This window comes from Neodiprion pinetum, chromosome 7, assembly GCF_021155775.2.
Source record: "Neodiprion pinetum isolate iyNeoPine1 chromosome 7, iyNeoPine1.2, whole genome shotgun sequence".
Taxonomy (NCBI): Eukaryota; Metazoa; Arthropoda; class Insecta; order Hymenoptera; family Diprionidae; genus Neodiprion; species Neodiprion pinetum.
Window position 1 is genome coordinate 2,236,345 of NC_060238.1, and position 16,535 is coordinate 2,252,879.

Genomic DNA, 16,535 nt, shown 5'->3' on the forward strand with positions numbered 1-16,535 from the left:
GCTTATTTGGAATTACTTTCTTGTTTTATGATCAAATCTAAACGAATTGATCTTAAATCGAAACAATATCGATGAGGTTTTAACGAGGGAATCTCGAATTTCGTGAGGCAGAAACTTGAGATTGTTTTCCGGAGTTTGAGGCCGGGAATTTGCGGGGTTGATAAAGTTTATCGTGAATTGATTTTAAGAGAAAGTCTGCAAAGGGTCTGAGAAGGCGCGGAAGCAACGCGCGCCAACATTTGTTAACGACAGTTTGAGAAATGTTATTATATTCGTCGTCATCGTCGTAAGGTCAGAACATTGAGGGGGGTTAATTTCCCTAATCTTAGGCAGATGTCGATGGACCCGTAAAGTTGAGACATTAGTTCGTCGATCGGACAGCTTATATCGTCGCTAATCATTCGACTTCTCCCTTCGTCTCACCGAAATAAAGAGAACGCGAATTAGATCTCAATTTTCTCTCTCCTCCACCCCTCGAAAAATCGTTTCAAGATCGTTGAATCGAGCTTGAATGCGGCAGAAGATAAAAATTGCGATTTTGGTTACCGTAAAACATGGAAAAATGACGGCATCGATGTTCAGATGATGACGTAGAATTATTTCTCAATAACTAAACTGAGAAAAAAATTTTCAGTTTCAAAAAACTTATAATTGCTGATCGATAAGAGCGACGAATAATTTTCGTTTTCAAGTCGAATGTAATATCATAATCTTTTCTTCCCGATCAAAGAGTTTTAAAAACCCATAAAACAGCCTGACAACGCAAAAAAAAAAACAAAAAAATAAGCGATCCGGAATAAATTTGTAGAATGCAAAATTAGATGACCGGAACTAGGCGGATGAAAAAAGTTCGAGTTTATTTCTAAATTCAGGGGTGAAAACGGAGAGAGAGAGAAAGAGAGAGAAACAAAGACGAAAGAGAGATGAAAACAATTAAGAGACACAGAAAAAGGGGGGGGGGGAAATAGGGAGAGGATCCGTTGCATGATAATGCGTTGTAACCTCAGCGCGTGGGGAAAATAATGGGGCAAAGAACGAGGGTGGGAAAGACGGAGAGAGGAGCGAACTTGCAAGCTGCGACTCGATGGAGAGAGAGAGAGAGAGAGAGAGAGAGAGAGAAATAAAAAGAGAGGGAAATTGAAAGAGAAAGAGAGAGTTCTTCTTATTTTGCATTCCTTTGTAGGACATTCTGCGCCGGCACGAGCCTTCTCTCTCTCTCTCTCTCTCTCTCTCTCTCTCTCTCTCTCTCTCTCTCTCTCTCTCTCTCTCTCTCTCTCTCTCTCTCTCTCTCTCTCTCTCTCTCTCTCTCTCTCTCTCTCTCTCTCTCTCTCTCTCTCTCTCTCTCTCTCTCTCTCTCTCTCTCTCTCCTCTCCTCTCCTCTCTCGCTTCCCTCCAACCTAAACTCGCACCCTTACTTCGTTCGCTCTCCGCTCCTCGAGCTTCGCTCTCTACCGAGACTCAGCTTTGGGCCGGAACCCAACGCCCGGGGTTTTAATGCACTTGTCCACTCGAGAATCATCTTTTCTCCTTTGCGCCTGTCTATCCGCCGCTACTGTACTTCGGGTTTCTACTCTCTCTTTTCTCTCTCTCTCTCTCTCTTTGCAAGCCTCTGAAAATATTCCACGGCATAAAGACACACGAGTCACTGTCTGCAGCGCTACGCTGTCGAAACGCATTAGGCACCTTCCATCTTCAAACTCGTGGATACGTTCGCCGGTCGATTTAGGGATTTTTTACCCCTATTCCTCGAATTTCTTTCTCGTCAATCAGAGGTGAAGAAAGAGAATGAAAAAAAAAATAAGCCGGAAAAACTGTTTATTCGCGACAATTTTCATCACCGTGAAAAGGGAGGAGTGTCTGAAAAACTTACTGAGATAATCTCAAAAGTAAAAAATAACGCTTTGAATATTTATCCCTCATTTGTTAATTGAATAACCAGAACCCGATTCGAACGCTACAAATTTGATATTTTGCGTTCCGAACATATCAAGTAAATAAGTAAATTTCTACGCACTGATTCGTATCGACTCGACCGACTCCGAGAATGCTGATAATATAATTACAAAAATACGAAACTACCCGAGTGTCTAAAAATATAAAAATTCCGGTAGAATGAATGAATGAATGAATGAAGAACGAGGCCAAAAAAAAAAACTCCTTCTTTCAAAACTTGTCAAATATCGTCAACGCTGAAAGAAAAATGGTCGAAAATTGCAGCATAACCGCGAGCGTAGAGCGAGTTTGTCGCAAATTCCTCTGGCGTATCTATCGCGAATTATTTTCGGCGAGGGAAGGGGAAGAGAGAGCCTTGGGAGCATCCGGTTGACGATGCCGCAAGACTCTCCTACTCTCGTTATCTCTCTCTGTGTTCGTCTCTCGACCGCGGGCGCATGACGAAATTTGAATTTGAAAAATAGAAAATAATATAATCGCAAATAACGCGAGTACGTTTTTATACGTGTATGTGTGTGTGTGTGTGTGTATGTATATTTTTGCATGTCCGCAGGGAATGAGTTTTAATCTATTTCGCCACGTGTATCATCATGCGCTTTACAAACTCACGCAACCGCCGCTCATTATCAACGAATTATATATACATATGTATGTATGTATGTATATGTATGCATGTATGCGCACGTATATTAAGTAGGTGCACAACAGGCAATAAAGGTCGACTCCGTCAATGCAGCGGGTATAAAAGGCGCGCCGGATCTTCGCTCACTGAGTTTCTGCTGCAAGCACCGCCCCTCGATCATTGCGGATTAAACTGCTCAATTATCCACGAGCGACTCCATCTTATCCACACGTTGACCAATAACGTCCCTCGCTCGTAGCTGACGAATTTTTCCTATTCCTTTTCCATTTATCTTCGTCCATCGGATGTACGGTATGGTCAAAACACGACACAAAATAAGGAAACTGAGGTGCGGAGGCTTGAAATCAATCGATCAGTGAACTGAGTTGGCTGATCGATTTACAGGAAAACGAAGAGTCAAAAAAAAAAAAGTCTCGACAATTTTTTAAATCAAGATACGGAGTCAAATTAGAAAAATTAAAGTACAGAGGATTAAAATAAGTCGGCCTGGCCAGTTTTATAATTAAGCTCAAAGTTTTTTTTAAAAAAGCTCTAAATATACAAAATTAAGGCACAGGGTTAAGATAGAAAAATTCAAGACTCAAAAAATCTCCGTCATCTAATTTCTACCAAAATCCGAATGTATTTCAGTTTTTCTCCCACCATTTTAGATTCAGCAAATCTGACCTGAGATTCGCGATCAGCCACCTAATAAACCTTCGAGTACAAATGTTTTAGTTTATTTTTTTTTTCTATTGTTTTCATATTATCGAATATGCCAAATGTAAATTCTACTAATCTGGCCTTTAGATTCGTGATCAGCTATCCAAAAAATGTTACGGCATCAATTTTCATTCGAATCCATTCGTTCGTTCTCAAGATACCGTTATTTTGTTATTTTTGTTATTTTTTGAATTTGGTCAATTCAAATAATTCAAAACGTAATGAACCGATCAGAGCCAAAATCTGATCAGTTCTGAGTTTGGAAAAACCGCTTCGATTGTGAAAAAAAGAATTAAAATCCATACGAAAACGATTGGAGTTAATTCAACAGGCACAAAAAAGTGGAGACCTGTTAAAAACTCGACTTTTGATTTTCCGGCTGACGACACGCGGTGGCTAAATTTTTTCCCCGTGAAACCGGAGAAACGGGGAGTTTAAAAAAAAGCGTGAAAAGAAGCTGCGTCGAAGCGTTTCTCGAATTCGCTCGTAAAGACAAACGCGGGTCCGTTGCTCGCGAGTCGTGACACGAGGCTCGAGTCTTGGAGCGATAATAAATACTATCTTCGTGTCCGGTTCCTGTCAAGCCAAGAAGCGAGCTGTGCGCGAAGATAATACAGCACGTTATCTATCGAACGAGCGATTCGTCGTCGTCGTCGTCGTCGTCGTCGTCGTCGTCGTCGTCGTCGTCGTCGTCGTCGTCGTCGTCGAGGCGTTCGTTCCTGCGAGGAGTCGACGAAAGTGAAACGAGGCACGTGCTGGACCGTAGGTCGATAAAATAGACACGGAGGAAGAATCGAACGGCGATAACGCCGCGCGAGTAAGATAATGATTGTAACTAGGAAGATCCGAAATCGCCCCTTCCCGACATCCTCGGAACCGCTCCGGCATCCCGCCGCGTTGTATTCCTGAATAGGCCGGATGCGTATTGTTCGTTTCATTTGCGTTGGTCGACGAGTGGCCTCCTCCTCCTACTCGGCCTCGTCGAAATCATATTTCACAACTTATTCGCTGTCCTTTTATTTTTCTCCGATGGAGATTCTTCGGAACGACCGCTCTCCGAATCAAGCTCACGTTATCGATGCAAATTTTTTAACTTTTTTTTAACGACATTTTGCCATAAATTGAACCAAGAACAATTTGGTGCGAGAAAATTCAGAAAACGAGAAATGTTTTGGACAAGTTATCGGCTAGAAAAATATCAAGACCTTTTTTACAGCATTTAGAATACATTCGTCCGATTTAGAAATAATTCTGAGATAGATTTTCAAATTTTCAATCAAGCAAAAAAATTTGCACATCTGACGATATTTTATTATACTTCATTGTCGGTTATGGTAGAAAAAAAGTTGAACCTGTCGTAATTTCGCAATAATTTGCCAGATTTTTTAACACATCCGTAAATTTTCTCGAACACTTTGATAAAAGAGTCTTACGCTACAATTTATCCAACATTTCGCAAATCAGTTATTTTAATAAAACCGATCAAATAATTCAAAATAAATAATTCGCAACTATCATTCGATACACGATTTAATATTTCGCACTTATTGTACATTTCAATAATACCTTTTCGCAATATTTTTCGCACATCTCGCGATATCGTTCAAACTTCCACCCCAATTAGGATGTTGAGAAGAGAAAAAAAAATTAATAAAAACCTTAAAAAATAAATAAACAAAGAAACAAATCAAATTCGCATAAAGAATGGGGGATGGGGGACAACTTTCAAGCAGCACGAAGTGGACGATCTGATAAATTGGGATTTGCAGATAGCCGGAATAATCGTGTATATACAACGTATACACGTATAGCCGAGGGTAAAATCAAGGATGGGAGAATGAGGAGTTGAGACCTAAACCGAAACAGGACACTACTTTGAAATAGTTTTCGACATCTACTGCGATACGGACAGGCGGGAACACCGGGCAACATTCTTGGCCGGCGGGGCGTTGGCCAATTTATTTCTTGCCTCGATCCTCGATACGAAACGAGAAGGAGAAGGAGGAGGAGGAGGAGAAGGAGGAGGAGGAAAACCGTTTCCTCTGACCACATCCGAAAGCCCTTCGCAAGCGACGGGGCAGTTAATTTGCGACAGTCTCCTTCCCCTCGGCCTCACGACGCGCACTTATACAGAGCCAACGGCAAGTCGAACTATTCCAAAATCAATTAAACTATCGGAGTGATTAACGGATGGATCTCTCTCAAACCTCACCGTTAGGCTGTCTTACACCCGCGTTTCTGCTTGGCCGCAAGCCTCGATTTCGATGGATATTTATTTGTTTACAAATTATACGAAATCAAAGCCCTTTTGCATACGAGATCGAAAACAGCGCAGTTGGACAGACTGGCTGATAAATGTATGCAAAAATTTCGTATGGAAATGAGAATTCAGTCATGCAATCGGATATGAAATAACTATTTAACAATTGAAAGATAAATAGATCGTCGAAAGTTAAATGTAGAGGTACTTGATGGTACGATATTCAAAGATTACAAAAAAGAAACGAATATTACACACGGTGGTTTATTCAATATTTATTCATTTGTTTATTTATTTTCCTGCGAATCGACAATTTTCAGTCACACTTGCAAAGTTCGATCGATTTCGAATCGCGTCGAGAGACGATGCTTTCAATAATCTGTCACAAAAGTGCGGCTACGGAGCTTTTGCTTCTACTATATATATATATATGATGCACGATAAGAGCTATTAGCAACGTCGAACGTCAAGATAACGTTTGGTAACGGTTGGTCTCGGTTTTATTCCTGCGGGAATTCTGTCGATGAGAGACGGGAATAACGTGAAACTAACCAGGTGTCTCAGTTCACAGGTAGCGGTGTATATACATATAAATATATATCAGGTTTATATGGAAGAAGAGACGCGTGTCTGTGTGTATACAGAGGACAGATGGTGCTGGCCATTCTTTATAACCGCGTGTACATGTATAAACGCACTGACTAAGCTCATCGACGTTGGCTCGAGCTCGTATCCCACACCCAGCGAAGTAACCATTAGTAGGCACTAGGAAAACGAACGAGGAGAAAAGAAGCAATAAGAAAGAAAGACGAAGAATTAACTGGAGGGGGGGAAAAAGACAGGCAGGAATTTAAGTGCGGGTAGGTTATACGTTATAATACCGATGATCGCGATGATTGATGAGTGATAATAAACCAAGGAAAATGTACAAATTTTCGTCATGTTTGAAAATTTCTCTCGATCCTATATTCTCTGAAACATGGTGAGAATTTTCCTTTACACCTTCTTTCGCGAGTACAAGTTACCGGGTACTTTGAATACGGGTAGTAATATTCATTTAGAAAAGAAAAAATTAGGAGAATTATTTTTGAAAATCCTCGGATATAATCCTTACGCCAAGGAACACGCGTCGCTGATAAAGCATTTTTCTCGTCTTTTAATTTCCGCCTATTTTTACCACTCCTTTATCGCTCAACGAACCAAATTCAACTCTGTAAAGCAAAGTTCGTTACAGTGGTGTCAGAACTGAAATCATCGATAACTGACTAGAAGATAAGAGCAAATAGTTAAAAAAAAGAAAACAATCAACAAATACTTGTCAATTTTTCAATTTTTTTTATAAGCCTCAATTGACTGTGAATCGAGGAATCATAATTAGATACTCCAAGCCTAGTGGAAAAAAAGAGTATTTAATTTGTTGCACAGTGCTTATACCCGTGAGATTGAGTACACTAACGAGTCGAAGTTTGAAGAAGCAGAAGAAGCGTGTAGATCGAGGCTGGGCGAGTAACAATAAGAAAAACAACAACAACAACGAGGAAAAAAAAAACAAGAAAAAACGACAACAAGTTGAGAGAAGAAAATGACGACGCGATGACGATGAGGAGAAAAGGGTTGCACCGGATGGCATCGCCAAGAGAGAGAGAGAGAGAGAGAGAGAGAGAGAGAGATGTGAGAGGTGACGAGAGTCTCGGCTGGCTCTTTCAGCCTGAAATAAGTGGCCAGAGAGCGAAAGAGAGAGAGAAAAAGAGTGCCAAGTGACACGTCCACAGGTGTCAGCGGACAATGGAGGCACGGAGGGCGGTTTTCCGATGCTGCTGCTGCACTTGGGGTGGTGGCGTGTCGTCTCTCGCCGCAAGAGAGCCAAAGCTCGCCCTGTAAGGCGACAGGAGGAGCTTGCACCGCGTTGTGCCGTGTGTACACCGGGGCCTCTCTCTTAATTTACCTACCCACCTTCCTTCTTCTCCACCTCCGCGTGCAAAGCTCGAACAAAAGGGCCGGTAACAAATCCGCGAAAAAATCCCGAGGATCCGCTGTGTTTCGGAAGAAAGAAGAGGAAGAAGATGAAGAACGGCGCTCGTGGCTGAAAAAGCTCTCAAATTTCAACTTACGACGACGCGAAACTCGCCTCGAATTTTTCTTAACGATATTTCAACTCCTTACTTTTTTTTTTTTTTCGCCTTTCTCGACATTTTTTTCAACCCTTGGGTTCTTTGAAATCGTATTTTACATTACTTTCACGCGATTGCAAGCTTCGGCAAAATTGAGCATGAAATAATTCGAACGAATGTCAGAAGTGATGGCTGTGAAGAAAAGAAAAAAAAAAAAAATCGAAAATAGGAAATTAGAACGAAACTGGAAGGCGAAGATATTACCTTCAATTTTGAATTATTTTCTAAAACAATGTTTCGCAATGCTCCGTAATATTATTTAGTCAAATATTCTACCGTTTTGCGAAATTTTCGCAATATCCTCTGAAAAATAATTCAAACAAATCTCGACAATAATTCGCATTATTTAACCACGTGACTGTAAATATTGCCAAGATTTGGCATTATTTCGAACTACTATGCATTGTCTGCGTAAAAATTATGCGTGTGCCGATCGAGTCGGAAACGGAATCAATATGTTTAAAATAAAATAAAGAGGTACAGGATCTTCTCATGGTTTCCGTTTGCGGGTGGGCCGATGGTGGAGATATTGCGGGAAGAGAGGGGGGGAGGAGCCTGACCGAAGGGTGGTGTAAGCAAGAGGCAGGGAAGGTTATATACTTGATGGTTGTCAAATATTGAAAGGATCGTCTACTGTTATGCCAACATCCTCAAAGGACCGACATCCTTCCGGTGTTCCCGGTGTCTGCACGGCAGGCGGGCAAAAATTCACAATCTATTATGCACGATCCGTGCAAAACTCTTCGATCATCGCCGATCATCCGATTCGTTTTCATGCACAAAAGTGAAGCGTAGAATAAGGAAGAGAATGAATAATAAAATCGAAGCTTGGAATACCCGGTGTTTGGCGATATTTTACATCGTTTTTCTCTTTTTCTCTTCTTCTTATTTTCCGCAGAGTCAACGCAAATTCAGAGCAGAAGTAAGAGGAGAGAAAAGGAAAGAAAAGTGGAAAAAAAGGAAAAGAAAAGATTGCGGATTCACCGATCTTAGCATAATAAAGACGCGGGGTGCTTGTTTACCCAAAACAGACCGCAGAGATGGAGGGGGCGAGGTGGGTGGTTTGCTTCTTGGTTCTTTGGTTGGTTGGTTCGTTGATTTTAAGCGCATTACCGCGCTGACCGAAACGCCGAGATGAGCAGATGATCTCTCGGAGATTATCGACCCCTTAAGGATCTACGAGGCCGTCGTACAGTCCGGGGAAAAAATTTAAAACGAGCGAAATAACCACGAGATCAGGGTTTCGAAAGCAAACTGAAACTTGACGTAGTTACGTCGATTCACATAAAAAAAAAATAAAAAATCTCTCCACCGAACGTCGAAAAAATAAAAGTAAAAAGTCGCGAGTTCATCGAAACACGGAAAGATTAATTTTTAATCAGATTTTTTTGGAAGAAAAACAAACCAATTTTTTACTGAAATCATCAATTTTCTATCGCAAACAGAGTGACTTTTTTCCCGTATAATCAATAAGATTTCGTTTCGATCGAGATCAGCTTTTGCTGACTTATACATCCCATTTTCTGAACATTGTTTGCCGTTTTTTTTTTTTTTTTATTCCTCGTGAGGAATGTTTTCGTTCATACTGTACGATCGACGCATGCAACTACTTAAAGGCAGTGAACACGAAGAGAAAACTTTGTAATTCGAGATGATCGATGCGCCCTTTGGCAGCTGCTCTGCTTCTGGCCCTTTGGCAGCTATCTCTCGTTCCGAGTTACGAGTTCTCCGTTCTCCGCCGACTCTTTCTGACTAAGAATAAAGGCAAGGGGGAGGCAGCCAATGTTTTTCCAAGCAGATGTCGAGCCCGGTAAATACCCGAATACCCAGCGCAGATAGCGCCAGGAGACAAAAGTCTCAGATAATCGAATCAATTTTAGACGAATCCTCTGCCTGCCCGCCCCCAACGTAACACGAAACCAGCGCCACCGGAATAGAAGAAGACCGTCCCTCTGTTGGAAACGGAAAGAGAATATGAAGGAGAAAAGAATCAGGAAAAGGAGATGAGACAACAATGAAGAATGAGCTGTCTTCGACCTAGACACGTATGCTTTTCACCTTGATTCGGAGATGGTTTTCTCTTTCGTGGAATATCGACGATCGATTATTATGATCGTGAACTGATGTCAAGAAATTTTATAGATTCAGGCACGATTCGATTAGAGTCTTTTTTTTATACTAACCTAAATTACAAGTCATAACGTGACGCTGGCCTGAATTCCAAGTCGTAACTTCAAGTTAACCTAAATTCGAAGATCCAAGAGAAACCTAACCGCAATTCGTAGTCGTAGCAAGAACCTAACTTAAATTCGAAATCACAGTGTGAACCTCACTTAAATTCTTAGTCATAACTCTAACCTGATCCAAAGTCCTGAAAATATTATCAAGCCTGGAGTAACTGCCCGAGAAAAAATTAAGAACAAAGCCTACGTTGAACCTCTAACTCCTAAAAATTAAAGTCTCAGACCCTAATTTTACGCTCTCAGTAAAAAATTGCATCTATCTTGAATCTATTTGATCTACAGCTCCTCCATTGGACCTGTAACTCATCTTCTATCGATATGTCATTACAGCGAAATTCAAGTATTTTTACATAATCATTTCGACAAGTTTTAATAACATTTGAAAATTAACTATCGCATTTAAACCATATAAATTTATTCAACGTTCTTACGAGTAAAAAAATCCTTTTAACGAGAGGACCTTCAAGTCGACATAAATACAAGATTCCAAAATTTATTAATACTCGAAAATTGAACTCTACCACTCTGGAGGGTCAAAGGAGTTTCCAAACAGACTCTACTTTGAGTCCAAACTTGGCAAATGCGAAAATCTCGGACATTCTTAGCGTCAATATCATTGAAAAAGAACCTACCTTACTTTCTTTAAACTCGTAAACTAATTGCTACGTTTTAACTCGGGTATGAAATCGATGAAGAATAATTTTAAGACGAAAAATAGACAAACACCCGAACGATTCTATCTAAATAATATCGTGGGGTTGTATAAAAGGGGTTGTTTTTCCTAAAGGGTGAAATTCTCGGGTAGAAAAGTGGCAGGAATCTCGCGTGTCGGTTATACATGACACACACACACACACACACACACATATATATATACACGCCTAAATAATAAAACCGAAAGCGTGCAGGACCATACGAGGGATCCCCCCCCCCCCTCCCCCCTCCCGCCGAGTTTCGTGGGCCGGTAGAAATTCTCTTAGGGCTCGGAAGCGAGCAACAAGTTGATATCTTATTCCGTCCAAGCGATCGCGTCGCGGGGCCAGCGAGAAACGGCGTAAGAAAACACCCTCCCATCACCCCGTGAAGGGAGGAGAAGGGAAGGGAGGGGAAGGGAAGGGAGGGCGGCTTCTTAGCTATCAACAGGTCTCCGCGCGGCGAAAGCTTTCTTCTTCTTCTTCCTTAGCTCCGGAATTTTCCCCCACCCCGAACCCTGCGGTATATCGGCCGGAAAATCTTGGGGCGAATCTTGGGGTAAGGGTGGTTTTACTCCCCCGAGACAGATCAGTGGGGATCTTAACCTGTTGAGGCCTGCCTCGAGAGATAAAGTGCTTTCTTAGCCGTGACAACGGCCGCGTTCTCGAGGGTTGGAAAATCTTTCCCCACCTTCACGCCGAAACTCTACCCCAAGTTTCCACCCTCGCACTTTCTTACAACGCTTCTTTGTCGTCGGTTAGGGTGTCTTTCTTTACATTTACTTTCACACCGTTGCACAAAGGGGTGGTTTTTTTTTTTTTTTTTCTTTCTTCTTCTTCTTCAGATTTTCTCACCGCGAAACAAGGTCAAGGCTCGCGAATTAGGAATATTTTTTCCCTTCACCCCTTTGATTTTTTATTGTTTTTTTTTTCCCCCCTCATCTATCCTATTCAGAGAGCTGAAGCGAAAAATAATTTGGTCCTTCTATTTCAGGAGACATGAAAAGTGACAAAAACCGGATTAAGCTTAGAAGAAGTAGGTAGAAAAAAAGAAAAAACGAGAGGGGAAAAAAAGTAGACACGCGTTAACGAGGTCGTGTTAATATGTGGAGACTCTGTGTAATCCTTGGGCGGAAAAAAACGTGATATTGTTATCACCAGCGCACGTTTTTTGAAAGAAGGGGAAAACTTTTACGCACTATAAATACAAGGCTGCGTCGTTCTGCAGTGTAAAGAGAGCGAGGTAGACAGGCATAAATTATTCAACGTTGTTAGAACGCGCGAATAATAGAACCTTATACCTACTTCGTTAGTATTTTGTTGCAGCAGTTTAACGTACTCGTTACAAAAAATCGTTTGCTTTTTTTTGTTTCGTAAGAGTCGATTTAGGGAATGGTGAAAAGTTTTTTTATGCCCCTTTTCTTTCCCTTGTTTTGTCTACTTCGTTGGCGATTAATATCGTCGTTGGACTTGGTTTTGTTAATTCATAAACGTGATTCTTAGGCAAAAGAAAACAAGTAAAAATTGTCGTTCTCTTCGCTTTTTAAATTGTTTCTACAAATCAAATAATCAAACGATGAAAAACTATGCTCGTCATTTTACTCCAAGGGTCTGAAGTGAATAATTATTGCCGTCGTTGTTGATCGACACAGTCCTGAAAAAACTTGCCTTGTTGTTTCCTGTGTTATAAATTTTCGATCATTTCTAATATCGCCTCGCTTCATCCCCTCGATGTCGCGCAGCGATAAACGGAGTTAATCGCGCTGCGTCCTGCAGGAATTTAACGATACGACGAATCTGCAAAGCAGCGTCGCTGTCGCTGAGGGTTAATTAAAATTATACGAGCTGTACGATCGTAATTCGCGGTCTGTTTGCCGTCTGATTTGACGCTGATAAAACGTCTCTCAAACGCTGCAGCGCGGCAGCGTCTCTTGAATGGGAAAGAATAATAAGAGGAAAAGCCTGACTCTGTAAGCTGCCGTCGTTTCAACCCTCGAAGGGGCCGAGAAGGGGAGAAGAAACGGCTCGCCGGGAAGACGGCTGCCGACTTAAGGGACTCGGATATCTCTCTTCCTTACAGGAAGTTTCCCTAATTTGTCGACTTGGTGAAAACACACTTGTTGAACGCCGCACCAGCACCACCGCCCCGAAAATCCCCTCGGCACTTCCTCAAGATTGTCCGACATAAGAAACCACTTGTTGCTCCCCCCCAAGTCACACTTCGAGACTTCTGCAAGGAAACAGGCCGCCTTCTCTGCAATATACCGTATAAAAATGAACAACGATGAAAACGTTTTGCTATAAAATTTCTGGGTATCGCCGTTACAATTGTACGGTAAAACGGATAACCAAAACACTTTCACTGAATCAAAGCAACTGCAATTTTCACCTTTAATTTTATCGGAAATCGAATCGATAAATCTGAGGTTCGGATTGTGCTGCGGAAATTTTTTTTCAAACCAATAAATTGTACGAATGGATTGTAGAAATTATTATACTCGATATTAAAAGATTCGTGATTATTTGAACCGAATGATAAATCGTTGAAAACAAAACGGAATTAAATGTCACGTTTCTGGATGCTTCTATCTAAGTTTCTTCATTTTTTTTTTTTTTTTTTCTCCCCCCTCGTTAATCTTCCGATGAATGAGTGTACGTCGAGGTGGAATCTGAGGCCGAAATTCGACACCGATCGTGAGTGAAACAGATCGTAGAACCAGGTCGTATCGAACATGGGGGCGTTACTTGTAAGCGAACATAGAGCGAGACTGAGGGAAAAATAAAAGAGGGAGAGTCGGATTTCTGTGACCAGTTTTGAGACGCGATCGTACCAGCACAATAAAAAACAAATCTAACGTAGTAATTGAGTCGTCGAGATTTTCCATAGATCGCTCTGCTTAGATCGCCCTTTTTCCATTATTCTGTGACTAGAAAATTTTCCGCTATCGCTCGATTCTGTCATAAAAGTAAAACGAAATCGTTGATTCGAATGAAACGTGAATATCAAAGTTGAAGCGTTGATAAATACTATAATTCAAAAAAAAAAAATAAATAAATAAAACATTCATACGGCTTCTGGTTTTTCAACTCTCATTTCTGACCTAACCCGTTCGATTTTTGTGACAACGAAAAATCTAATGCGGTTCGCTTCTCACTCCCCTTCTCAAACTTTCACCCTCTCACGCATTATAACCACACACGCGCTTGTAAGTTTGACAAAGAAAATATACGGGCAGTATAGAAGCATGCATGAATAAATCTTCCACTCGGTTTCCATACCACTTGTGTATAATATAAGTATTGTGCATAGGTTGGTATATTACACGTACATGCAATACACGCTTCCCTAGATTAAGCCAGACAATAATAGGCACGTGCCAGAATCTAATCATCGTTCACCCTGCAAGAAGGCAAGGAGGGTTCATTTTACTTCGTTTCATTTTCCAAATTCTTTTCATTTTTCTTTGCCTGTTTCCTCCCCCCCCCCCCCCTCCCCCCTCCCTCGCCTCTCATTTTTTCTCTTTTAAGACATTAATCGAACCTTTCTTCGATCCCTGACCCTTGAATTTACCCCACACAAAATCGATTAGAAAGTTACGTCACAGAGTTTGTTGTAATCGATCAAAATTTGTATCTTTTTTTTTTTTTTTTTGTATCATTTTTCGTTTCAATTATCTTACCACCAATTCTCTTGTCATATTTCAGACAATTTTTTTTTGAAAGACATTTTGTACTTAGATCGACTATTATTTCGTCGTGCTGAATTTTTTTTTTTTACCAAATTCCTTTCGCCCTTTCTATTCACGTCGAATAGAACGAGTTTACTTAGCGACACGATTTTCCCACGCGTTTTTACGTAATCCACGTTCAATATATAATCTTGGACGATATTGGGCGGCTCTGAGAACCGAATGATCGGCCAAACAAAAAGGGAAGGTGGGGGGGGGGGGGGAGGAGGAATATGACGGATAGATAAAACGTAAAGAATGAAAATCAATATCCACCTCCGATACTTTCCAACGGTTCGTCGGTCACCTCCTCGCCTATATCCAGCCCTTATCTCTCGATCGTATCGGAGTGATTTTAGTGGGTATGAGATTACAGCTTTACACGCACGTCTTGCGCCTGTAAATTCCGCGTACGTACGTACGTGTAACGTGAGCGTATTTCACGCACACGAATCGATTAATACGCAGCACGCTTCTGGAACGACAGATGGCAGTTTCGTAGACAAAGAACTATGACGTATACGATCATACCCTAAAGAGCTCTGCGTATGTGCTTACAAGTTTTCATTACGTACCTTATAAACACCGCATGGACTAAGTCACCCTTCGCGTGGATTCGATCCAGGACGGTGAAAAAAATTTCAACGAAACATCGGTTATAATCAACAGTTTTCAAAAAACACGTATCAGACCTGAATTTAGAATTGTATTCACGAGAAGAAAGAAGTAATGAAGATGTTGAAATCGACCTCAAAGATTTTTCAAAATCGAAATTCAATCATTTTCAACTGTTTTTCGATTCTTTTTGTACCTCCAAGCTATATATTTTTTTTTTCTCGCATGTCGAACAGAATAATAAATAATCATTCAGCGTGTAAAATTTTTAATATACCGCAAGATTGATCGAACTTGATACCAAGAAGATGAAACGGGCTACAAAACCTTGGTTAACAATTAGACAAAGTTTGAAAAACTTTTTCGCTGGCCAAATTATTATAAAACGCGACATCTGATAATCGGTGAAACAATTTCTGAGATTAATTTCGACAGGTGCGTGAAGAATGAATAGGTATAAAATCGCAGACAGGGTAGAACTTCGGCTTGCGATTGTTGTTGCATCGTGATATTGTGTACACGTTATGATAATTTTTGGGGACGGGGGGTTGGTTACGTAGGTAGCTACAAGGAGATATAGCTCGAACAGAAGAGAAGCGGGAGAATGGCTTATACATCACAAACTTGAGAACAAAGAGGAGGACGTGAGGTTGCGAAGCGAATCCGCCTCTGGCGTCGGGTAGCGTCGAAACTTTACCTATTTGTTAAGTCTTACTTGCTAAACTGTCTCGGACAGAAGGGGTGGTGGAGGGGAGGTGAGGTAGAAGGAGAGAGAGAGAGAGAGAGAGGAGAGAGAGAGGGTATCGAACAGCGTTATCGTGTCTACAATTTTCCATAAACCCGAGAAGTTAACCCCGTGCAATTCCTCGAGATTCCATGACCAAAATCAAAACGCAAAGTGAAACACGATGACGTTACAAAATTATCCGTCATTGTCGCAGCGCCACGTGTGTGTATTACACTTAACGTACGTATCGAAGCCCACACACCGGTCGCCTAATGACGCTTGCCCAACTTTCGCAAATACGCCTCGCAGATTTACGGAGGCTAAGACAAAACTATGCGCACCCTTAAAATCATCCCCTTCCATAGCCGAACGAAGCATCGAGCATTAAAGCCTTGCAGGCTTGCGGTTCGGCGAAACTAATTTTCGATGCCACTTCACCGGGTGATCCCAGTTTTTATTCCCGAAAAAATTAGGGGCTGAAATGTAAGAAAAACAGGCTTTTGATACGCCGGCTAGCGAAACAGTTATTTGCTACCTTCTTTGAGTGCATTGTGATCTATTTGATCGAAAAATTTTAAAGATTCCAAAAATTGAGAATATAAATTTTCAAACTCTTTGTGAGGTTGTCCTAACCTAACCTATCCAAACGATCGAGTTGCTACGGTTTCTATTGATGGATTCGAGAAAAAAAAAAAAAATTGTAACTTTCACGTTTTTTGTTGTTCATAAGAAACCGGGACTTTGCGATGTTTCAAAATTGGTACACCCGGTAGATGTCCGGGTATGATGCACACGTGTAAA

General features: G+C 41.2%; 1 protein-coding gene and 1 long non-coding RNA gene across 2 annotated transcripts in view; one reads left to right on the forward strand and one right to left on the reverse strand.

The window, feature by feature from the left end:
• LOC124223029 (uncharacterized) overlaps window positions 1-16,535 on the reverse strand; it is a 291,603-nt gene that overhangs the window by 109,051 nt on the left and 166,017 nt on the right. The gene's annotated exons all lie outside the window — the stretch shown is intronic.
• The window catches only part of LOC124223031 (uncharacterized), a 66,701-nt gene that overhangs the window by 12,737 nt on the left and 37,429 nt on the right, over window positions 1-16,535 (forward strand). The window lies entirely within an intron of this gene.